Source organism: Camelus ferus, chromosome 6 (genome assembly GCF_009834535.1).
Source record: "Camelus ferus isolate YT-003-E chromosome 6, BCGSAC_Cfer_1.0, whole genome shotgun sequence".
Taxonomy (NCBI): domain Eukaryota; kingdom Metazoa; phylum Chordata; class Mammalia; order Artiodactyla; family Camelidae; genus Camelus; species Camelus ferus.
The window spans coordinates 6929050-6939187 of NC_045701.1; the positions used below are offsets into that span (position 1 = coordinate 6929050).

Sequence of the window (10138 nt, forward strand, 5' to 3'; positions counted from 1 at the left end):
ACCCCTTTTACCATGACACACACTGCCCACAGCTCCCTCCCCTGACAGCTGGAGCTGGTGTGGAAGCCGGCAGGGCACATAGTCAATAGGCAATTACAGTAATCGAATCTTGGAGGAAGTGACACAAGTGTAAATCGCCGACTCCCAGTTGGCCTGTGATTAACGTGACAACAACTTGGATGTGATTCCATCCATGGAAGCAAAGACAGCCTAGTCACTTGGAGTAAAAATTAATAAAAGAATGTCCTACTCTATCCATTATGCCCAAACTCTCAGTTAGTACCAGCTGGAGAGGAAGTCTGGGATGAGAGGAATAGGTGAGTGCACCTAGAAATAAGAAAAGTGTGTGTTGGAAGTACCAAGTGTTTGCAAACGCCCTCACATATGTATGAATTCGCTCAGTCCTTCACGGAGCAGATGTTAGCATGAGCCCTGTTTTATCCCTTTTTGACACGGACACAAGCTCAGAGGGGTAAAACAGCCTTCTCAAACAAGCCAGGTGGCCGCACATCCGATTTGAACTCATGAGTTTTCTCAACTTAGATCCTAAATTCCTCCGACCACAAGAAGAAGAAGGTAGTTAACTGGGGCTGCAGGGGGAAGGCAAAGTGATGCATGGGTGTATAATCAAAGGAGGGTAATGAAAAGCTGGTTAGATCCAACCTTAGGCGTTAATTGCAGCCCCAAACTCAATAGCATCTCTACGGCTGTGGCTCATCTGGGTACTCAGGAGTAAGGAGGCTCTCCAGACCTTGGCTGCAAATGGAGCCGCAGAGGGGAAAAAAGACTTTTATCTTCCCTTTGGGATTCAAGAGACAGTGGCAGCAAACTAAGAGAAATGCAGATTTTAAATGTGGTTTGCAAAGGGAGGCTTGGTGGAATAAGTTAGGAAGAGCCATTCATGAGAAACATGGTGGGGCAGCGTCACAGCTCACTTCCCAGTGGGGTTGGGATTGGGAGTTCCCCAGCTCTTGTTCTCAGTGAAGCTGATTTTAAGTTACAGAGGGAAATGGAGGTGATAGTTACAGCCCTTGGAGGAGAAGATCAAGTGTGTTGGAACCAGGACTTTGTGTCGTAAGTGGAGGAGAAGATGGGAAAACAAGCTATCACGCTAAGAGGGGAAAATGCCTTGGCAGACAGGGAACCTCATCTTCCTGACAGAGGCTGAGGCTGAGAAAGGGGACAGGCATCAGTCCAGCTGAGGGGGCAAGCAGCCCCGGGTTGGGCCTGGCTCTGCCGGTGAGGAAGCGTGAGGAAGCCTCTGGCCATGGGTTCCACCCACCTGGGGACCGATGCTACCCTGTAATGCCACTCTGTTTGCACTCACACTCACAGCTCCTGCCGACACACCACTGGAGGTGTCATCCAGGAGGACAAGGACCACTCCTCAGCTATGAGCTATCAGATCTAGGGGAATTATTTCAAACTTGCTCTCAGAAGCAAGCACTTTCAGACCCCTCAGGAGAAGGTGAGGGAGGCCCGAGTACCACCCATTGCTGTTTGTTTCGCCTCTTCCCTAAACCATCACTCCCTTGAGAGAACAGTCATATAATAGCGCACAGAGACAGGGAAGACATTATATTCTCTTTATTGGGAGGTGGCCAATGAACAGGAGGCGGGCAAGGGGGAGATGCTCTAATAAACTGCTCATGATGGGGACTAGGAGGGCAAAAGCAAGCTCAAGTGATGAAGGACGGCCAGGACCAGCCTTCAGGAGGTAACGGGCTCCTAACTGGAGGACCTTGGTTTGCAAACGTCATGGTGAGTTTGGGCATCCATGGGAGGGAAAAGGCTAGCAGAGTGTTAAACTGGCCTGCCTCCTAACTCGAGAGACATTAATGTTGGGAACCACTTAGAGAAGACATCCAGTGATACTTAGGAGCTCCGCGATACCAAGGTCGTGGCCAAGAGACCAGAGAGGGGTGTTAGTAGAACAACAGGGTCCAAGGAGAGAGGTCAAGGTGTTGGCTGTGGGGTAGGATGTAACTTCCTTTTCTGTGTCCTCTACAAGCTCTTTGTCAGACTCTACATGCTTATTGATGCTTTTCCACAAGCGAGTTTTTATTGGGGGTCAAAGTCATCTAGGAAACTAGAAAACAAACTTGAGTTCTGCCATCTGCAGGGACCCAGAAGCTGATGGTTAGGGAAACGGCCCTCTTGTCCATGGACCATCTCATTTACCGTCGTCAGCAACTTTGTGGAGTAGGTACCGTTATCATCACTTGGAAGTGAGGAAGCTGAACCCCCCAGAGGTCTGGTAATTTGCCCCAAAGCTGAGGCACAGTTGTACCCAAATCTTGGTGATGCTAACGCTCACTTGCTTCACTCTGTGTGAATGGTTCTCAGATGTGTCCCGCAGACCAGCAGCATCAGCCTCACCCTGGAACTGGTTAGAAGTGCAAACCCTCAGGTCGCACCCCGGGTCAACTGAACCAGACGCTCCGGGGGTGGGGCCAGCACCTGTGCTTTCACAGACCTTCCCGATGATTGTGACGCTTTGAGGACCGTTGATCCGCACTTCAGCGCCTCTCAGAAAGCCCACACAGCACTTCCGGTCTGACGGGTCTGTGACTCACTGCTGGGGACACGACATGCCCCTTGACAGCTCGAGGTGCCTGAGTGAGCAAAACCTGCAGACAAAAAAATCAGTTGCTCGGCTGTAAAATGAGATACAACCCAAAAATCTCAGAGGAACTGATGGGCTCCCCTGGGTGGGGAGTGTGCAGACATAATTACAGTTTGAAAGTCAAGGCAACGATGTTAAGAAGAAACTTCACCAACAGCTCCGACGTCACCTGCCCCCAGGCCACCTCAGCAGTGTCTGTCTTTGGGCAGGGCCATCCTTCCTGGTTTGCCATGGCTATAGGCTGTCTGGGGAAACGGGGGCAGTGGCTCTTTCAAATTTTTATAAATAATGTAAACATGTGGCTCAGGAAAACTGAGCTCTGGACTGAGCCACAGAGAAGCAGAAAGTGTGATGTAATGGGAACGTCCCCTGGCTTTTGAGCTCTCAATTCAGGTCTTCGCTCTGCAGACTGTTCTCTGTGTGATCTCAGGCAACTCACATAAGCTCTTTGTAAAGTAAGGAACATGACAACATCTACTTCTCAGAGTTGGTCAGGAGAACGAGACAACGCATAAGGCAGTGTTTTGTAAAATGCAGTCGGGTGCATTGTTGTTGTTTAGAGTGAGAGCGTCATCTACTCTCCTACCCCCTCAACCTTCAGACTTCACAGGTAGATGCCTCCTTCCTTCAAAGTCCCCCTCTCGCTAGAGCCGGTGATTGATAACAGGTGTTCATCTGCTAAGTGAATCCTTGCATCCTCTGATCCCTCGTGGATAACACGGTGCCGTAAGAACACGCCAGGGCGGGCGGGGACAGGCCAGCAGGAGGGATGTGGGAGCCTTTTAGCCAGTTTTCCTGCAGAGGAGCCCCATTGTTTTTCAGTCAGACAGGGGCACTTGGAATCCATTTTCACCACCACCCACCCGCTCCATTTATAGGTGAGGAAACAGAGCCCAGAACGGGAAGTGACCTGCTCAAATAGCCTGTTTCTTTATGGGCTCCGTTCTGAGAGGATGTGCCCCTGGGAGGTGAGAGCACCTGACCTGGAGCAAAAAGTCTTCCTCCAGGGGCCAACGCATACCATTTCTCTGGTGCATTTACACATGACCAAAACCCGCTCCCGGGCAGAACTTTTTCTAGTTACGTTGCATAACCAAAGCGTCTGCTAGATTGCAGGTCAACACAGGGGCTAGGAAAAGTCCAGAAATTTTTGAATGCAGAGCAGTTAGAATGTACCTGTAATCTCTGAAAGGCAGCCTGGTGCTAGAAAGCGTGCTCGCCTTGGGAAAACAAAGACAGAGCGAATTTCAATACTCTTCCTCGTCAGCGTCGTATCGGTAACGTGTGTTGGGTTCTTATCTAGTGTCAGGTGTGGTGCCAGGTGCTTTGTATGGATTATCTCATTTCATCCTTCTGAGTCCGTGGATTAGGTGTGAGTATTTCCCCCATTCTGAAGACGCGAGCACTGAAGCTTGCTAACTAAGGGGTAAGTGATCTGTCCAAGGTCAAGCGGGCTGGCTGTTAACCCAGCCAGACTCCGGAGCTTGAACTCATGCTGCTCTGCTTTCTGAAAGGGCCACCCCTTCCAGGCAGGTGGCTTGGGCCCGATTAGTTCACCCCTCTGAATGTCACCTGCAAACATTCCAGTTAACGGTAATCCAGCAGACCTCACAGGGCCATTGCAGGGATCAAAAAAGAAAATAAAAAATCACTTTGTCAACTTACCACACACACAAAACTAGTTAATACTACTATTGCTAACTTACAAAAAGAATAAAGGACGCATTTATTGTAGGATGATTTAAGTGGGAATAAAGGAACAGGAGCAGGACCAGAAAGCCTAGGGCAAAGTGGATTACTGCAACTGAGCTGTGAGTAAGTTGGCTTGGAAGTTCCCATTAGTCAAGGCAAAAAAAGAATGATGCTTTTCATAGTCCTCACTAGCTTATCAAAGAAGAAATAGCATATCATCAAGAAATACCAACTTCTTGCACTACATTCTCGGGATAATTTATTCTCTCGGTCCTTGTTCTATAAAGGATAATAAACAACATCGTTGAGGCTGCTTATGGTAATGATTGTATAGAAATTTCAGGAAAGTCTTTTGAGTGACCTTCCTTAACAAAAACCGAGGGCTTAATTGTCATTCTAGGAAGGTGCTTCAATGAGTTAAAATAATGCAGTCAATGCATGTGTAGCCTTCTGCTACCTTCATAGAGAAATAGAATCTATCTGAAAAAGAGTTGATAATTTGATCTCGGTAACATGGAAGAATTTTAAATATAGAGGCTTTTCCTTTGGGGAGCTGGGTCCAAGATTTCTCTAAAACGATTCCATCTTCTGCCTCCCGGTATGCAAACAGAGGACTTCTCCAAGAGGACTGCTGTCAGCCTTCTTTAAGAGGGGTGCACATGGGCTGCATGCAGAGGAGGGAGGCGCATCCAGTGAAGGCAAACCAAACATCAGCAGAGGGGTGTGAAGATTGGTGAGACAGATGAGACCAGGAGGAGGCTGGGTGGCTGCCCTTGGGCACCCAAGGACCTGCCAGGTGGAAGAGGGCATAGAAATAAGAGCAACATGTAGAAACTACCCATAGATCCGTTGATTTTATCACAAGCTCAGGTAGTAATTACCTGCCTTAGATGGACCTTTTGGATGACCCTCCTTCTGAGAAGGTAACTTACTTGTATTCCGATTTTCATGGCCATGACATCTCTAGGGGATTGGATGTTGAAAGGTAGCTAACTTGTAGGAAACAGTATCATCCCCCCACCCCCTTTCTCCCTCCAATGTGAGCTTTTGGAAAACAGTATAGCACAGTGTCAAAGGCACGAGTTCTCCCACTAAGTTCCCTGGGTTCAAACCCATCTGGTGCTGTTTCCTGGAAACAACAGTAAACTTGCCTCTTGGAGTTAGACTAGGTGATCAGCTCCCTTCTCAGATCCACTCCCATGCCTTCCACCGCTGTGCTCAGTACCCAAGAGGCCGCCCTCTGTGGACTGTACCACCCAGTTCAGGGCCCTGTGACTTCCACTGCGGCTCAGCCGATGGACGGTGGGATGAGGAGGGTCAGGGGACTTCTTACCTTCCAGGACCTCCACAAAGTCCGCTCTCACTGAGCGCCCCCTCACTGGGGCAGTGGATGCTGCCCCCTCCGCCACAGCTCTCGCCTCTAGATCCTAAAACACCATGACCTTCCTTGCCCTTTTTCATTGTTGCACGAGTGGTTGTGATTCCCGCTGCCCATCGTCTGTGGCTGTTGCCCCATCCCTGATCGTTCTCTTCATCCAGACTACACACCTATAAGAGTAAGTGGCTCCTTTACTAAACTCTCATTTATATCCTTTTTTTGATATTATAAGTTGTTTTATTTTTCCAAGATTCATAATGTCTTTGGAAAGCATATGGCTGAAAATCCCCTACTGATAGAGCACTCTAGTATGGACAAAATCTTGTTGATAACAAGAGTGACAACTGACAACAAAAGTATTTGCAAAACATTAAAGCACACAGCCCAGCAAGTGCCTGCCAGGGGCACTACACAAAAGGAAGGTCTTCCTAGCCCCTTTGTGGGGTCCTGCAGCCACCCCTGAGTTCCCTTGGGCTCCTTGGGTAGAAGGTGTCCTGTAAGCTTTTTTTACATCCACATAGCACCCCCCTCCCCATAATTTCTGTATGGTTTTCTTCACCTTTTCCTCCACCCTAGCCATCTCGTCATACTCTCTTATCATCTCCTCATTGCTCAGATGCACATCCTGTATGGCCTCCTTATGTTCCTTGAGACCCTGAGCCAGCCCCTGTTGGTCTTTCTTTTGGCTTTCCTGGGCACATCAGCCCAGCTGGGTGCTTTCCTGCAGCCCTTGGTTTGCTGGCTGGCTTTCCCTTTTTTGGCTTTGCATCATGCTCAGGCTTTTCCTTATCCTTTAGTACTTCCTCATCGTCTGTCCTTCCCTTGTCTTCGGACTTCCCCTTGCCTTCCCTGTTACGAGCTCCTCCCCGCTTTCCCGCATCCGGTGGCTGTCCTTTGTTTTCCATCTCTCCTCGGTTCTCAGGCATTCTTTCCTTTTCTCTGCAAGGTTTTTCCATATTGAGAAACTCCTCCTTTTGCTGTCCTGCAGGGATTCCGGACAGGTTCCTCCTCTTCTCCTAGCCCAGCAGAGTGCTGGGAACAGCAGTCTCACACTTAGTGCCTAGACAGGACTCGACACCTGTAAGTGCGCAGTAAATGCTGGGGATTACTATGAGCAGCAGCGGCGGGGTGGTGGCAGCACTGGAAGTACAGCCCAGCCCTTCCTTAGCTTCAAAGGACATACATAAGCTTTTTCTTATTTGTACGGTCTGAGCTGTCCCAGAACGGGAAGCTCTATCTGATGAACCACTGGGTCCTCTGGCTGGAGCAGATTAGCTGAAAACCCTCATTTGATTTGGAGACACTAAGCAGAGAGGGGGTTCATCCTGAATGGAAAAAAGGACAGCTCAGGGTTGGACACCTTGTCAGACATGAGCCCCGACCGCAGGTGCTGCAGCCCGAGGATGGGGAGGAGGCCACCGGGAGGGAACGTCCGGGAGCAGTGGCTGGGTGAGAGGAGCCATCCCGGATCCAGGCAGGGACAGGCTCTCTGGGCAGCTGCCCCTGCGTTTGGGATGGGAGTCGCCCACCGTCTGTTCAACGGTAGGATGACTCCTTCCCGTAGCACCCTAGGCCACTTGGAAGGAGACCCTTATTGGGAAATAGATGAGTTCAGGTACCTGTGCTTTGGAAGCAGAACGGGTACAAGTTGGGGACGCAGGGGTAGGATACTCCTGTCGCTTGTAGAAGAACTTGTAGCTGTTGAAGTTGGCCCAAGAGGGACTCTGCTTCCTTGAAGAGGATTCCCTGTCCCTGAAAGGTCCACTGTTTCAGAGCGCGGTTGTGCCAGTCACGGGCTGGGAGGGAGCAGACAGCGTGGTCTAAGTGGGTAATCAGTGCGGAGCTGGATGCGGAGGCGCCTTCCGAGGGCGGGCGGGCTGGAGAGAAGCGGCCGTGCGCCTGACGGCGTGTGCTCCTGGTACAGGGAAATGTGGGGCGAGAGGCTGGCCATGCCCCACGTCTCAGTCAGGTTCCTGGGGTGCACCCCATCGAGTGATGGTCCTTGGCTTCACGCAGGAAAGAATTCAAGAGCGAGCCATTGAGGACTGAAGGCAGATTTATTCAGAGAGATGCACAGTCCATAGACAGTGCAGGCCGTCTCAGAAGCAAGGGAGGCCACAGCCCAGGAGATAACACATTCCACAGGCAGAGTGTGGGCCGTCTTACTCAGCAGGGAGAGCGGCCCTGCGGTGTTAGTTTTTATGGGTTCAATAACTTCATATGCTAACAAGTGGGAGGATTATTCCAACTACTCTGGGGAAGGGGCTGGGAGCCCCAGGAATGGGCCACCGCCCACTTTTTGACCTCTGATGGTCAGCCTTTATGGCGCCTGTGGGAGGCCCATTTAGCAGCTATTGTATTTCAATGAGCGTATAATGAAGCTCAAGGTCCACTGGGAGGTGAATCTTCCGCCATCTTGGTGCTGATCGCTGGGTCATTCTTTTCATGGCTGTGCCCTGCCCCCCCTCCCTCCTGCCTCACTCAGACTTCATGTTGGTAGTTTGACATTGGCCATTGATGGAGCATTGACGTCAAACACCACAAGTCAGGCTTTTGAGTTTATTTTTGTTTCTGCTTTTTGTTTTCGGAGAGCTGATTTACCAGCACGTCACTATACGAAGCATCGCAGGGCTGTTAACAGCTAGGATCTGTTACCACTTCTAGGCTTGAAAGAACTCAGGGAGGTAGCATTTCCCAGAACCTCCAGGCAAAGCACTGTGCAGGCAAGGCCTCTGGACAGGCACTGAGGTTTTTGATAGAGAGACAGATAAAACCCATGGTTACCCCACAGGGAAGGAGCCAGGAAAGTATTTACCTAAGTATGCTTTCCTTACAGCACTGCTCCCATTGGCCAAACCCAATGAGAACCAGAAGGCCAGGAAGCCGGTGGCTAGAAATCACGCAGGCCAGTCTCCTGGGACTGGAGGGTGAGCGTTGGCGAGCAGATCTGGAGCAAAACCAGCAACCCTGCCACTCCTCTGCTGGGGGGATTCCAGCACTGTGCTGAGACTGGAGATGGGGGCTGGCCCTGGGTAGTTTGAGCCTCTTGCAACCCAAGAGTCTATGATAACAGGGCAGGTTTTCCCAAGGTCCAGGGTTTCAGGCAGGTGTTTAGATGCTCGAGGTGAAGGACAGGGTGCCATGGAAGGCACAGAAAGAACTGCAACTGTATGGAAACCAGCTTGCCTGCCTCAGTCTGGCCCAGCGCAGCCTAGCATCCACTTCAGACTTTGACTAAGGGCCGCCCGTCTCCAGAAACTCGGCCCTTGAGTCCTTTGGAATTCATAATGAATCCCTTTTCTTTGGCTTCCGCTGTTTAGCACATTTCAGACTAGAAAGGAAACATAAACATTTCCATGCCACATCTAATACAATTATAAGGCCATTACACATTCTGAAGCGCGAAACAGCTGTTTCGAAGATTCTTATTAGAATTTAACAAAGTTTTATTTGTTTGGGGGAAAAAAAGCCAATCTTTGAAATTATGATTTAATGAGACTGTTAAATGTTCATCACCAAGTGGTTACTTACTAAAGTGGCGTGGAACTTGGCTATTTGGGTTCAGAAGAGGTTAACTGAGCTTTTCTTCCCCACCCTAGTGCCACACACACACTCACACACTCACACGTGACGTGCACACAAGAATAAATCCACATGTTTTGATCTAAACCTTCTTTTCTCCCGAATTACGACCTTTTCTTTTAAGGACAAACTTTATAAAGCTAAATAGACCTAAACTTCAAATTTCTGTGGCTGAGTTGGCTTTTAAGTCAAATTCATGAGTCTATGTAAAAATACCTTGGCTTCTAAAAATTTATCTTCCCAGCACCTTTGAAGAGGGAACTGCTTGCCCTGCAGTTCACCAAACGATGAAATGTCTGTGGCCAGCCCCAGTATTTGGGGGTCTAAATATGTAGGTTCTCATAGGTTTTATATTATTCCTTGTGAGATTGAGAAACTTTACACACCACCCTCTTTTCTGGGGTGGGATTGGGGGTTAAGGGGGAAGAAGGATTTTCGCCTGATGACCCACCAGTGATCTAATACAGATGTGTCATTTTGTCAGGCTGCAATGCTCTGGCAGTTAATCCACCAGCACTTATAATAATTGCTGTATCCTGCAGAAGCCGTACTGTGCCACAGTGTATCCCTGGAATTCATAAGTAGGTTGTTTAAATGCAAAATAATTATTAAGCACTCATTCTTGGAATTCATCCTGAGATAAGTAGCCCTTAAGAAAATGTCTAATACAAAATGACATTTGGGTTTTAGAATATGTAACCTTTTGTATTAATGGTATCCCAAGGTGTTTTACATAGTAATTGGATGGTAGTGTGGTAAGTATTTCAGTAAATGAAATGGCTCTTGGGACTGAAGTGGAGGTTTAGCTATTCTTGGATTTCGAGTTGGATTTCATTGACTACGGGGAGGTGAGGTGGAAT

General features: G+C 49.1%; 1 pseudogene; it reads right to left on the bottom strand.

The window, feature by feature from the left end:
- Window positions 1–6103: 6103 nt before the first annotated feature.
- Window positions 6104–6652, bottom strand: LOC116664472 (annotated as a pseudogene).
- Between the last annotated feature and the right edge of the window lie 3486 nt (window positions 6653–10138).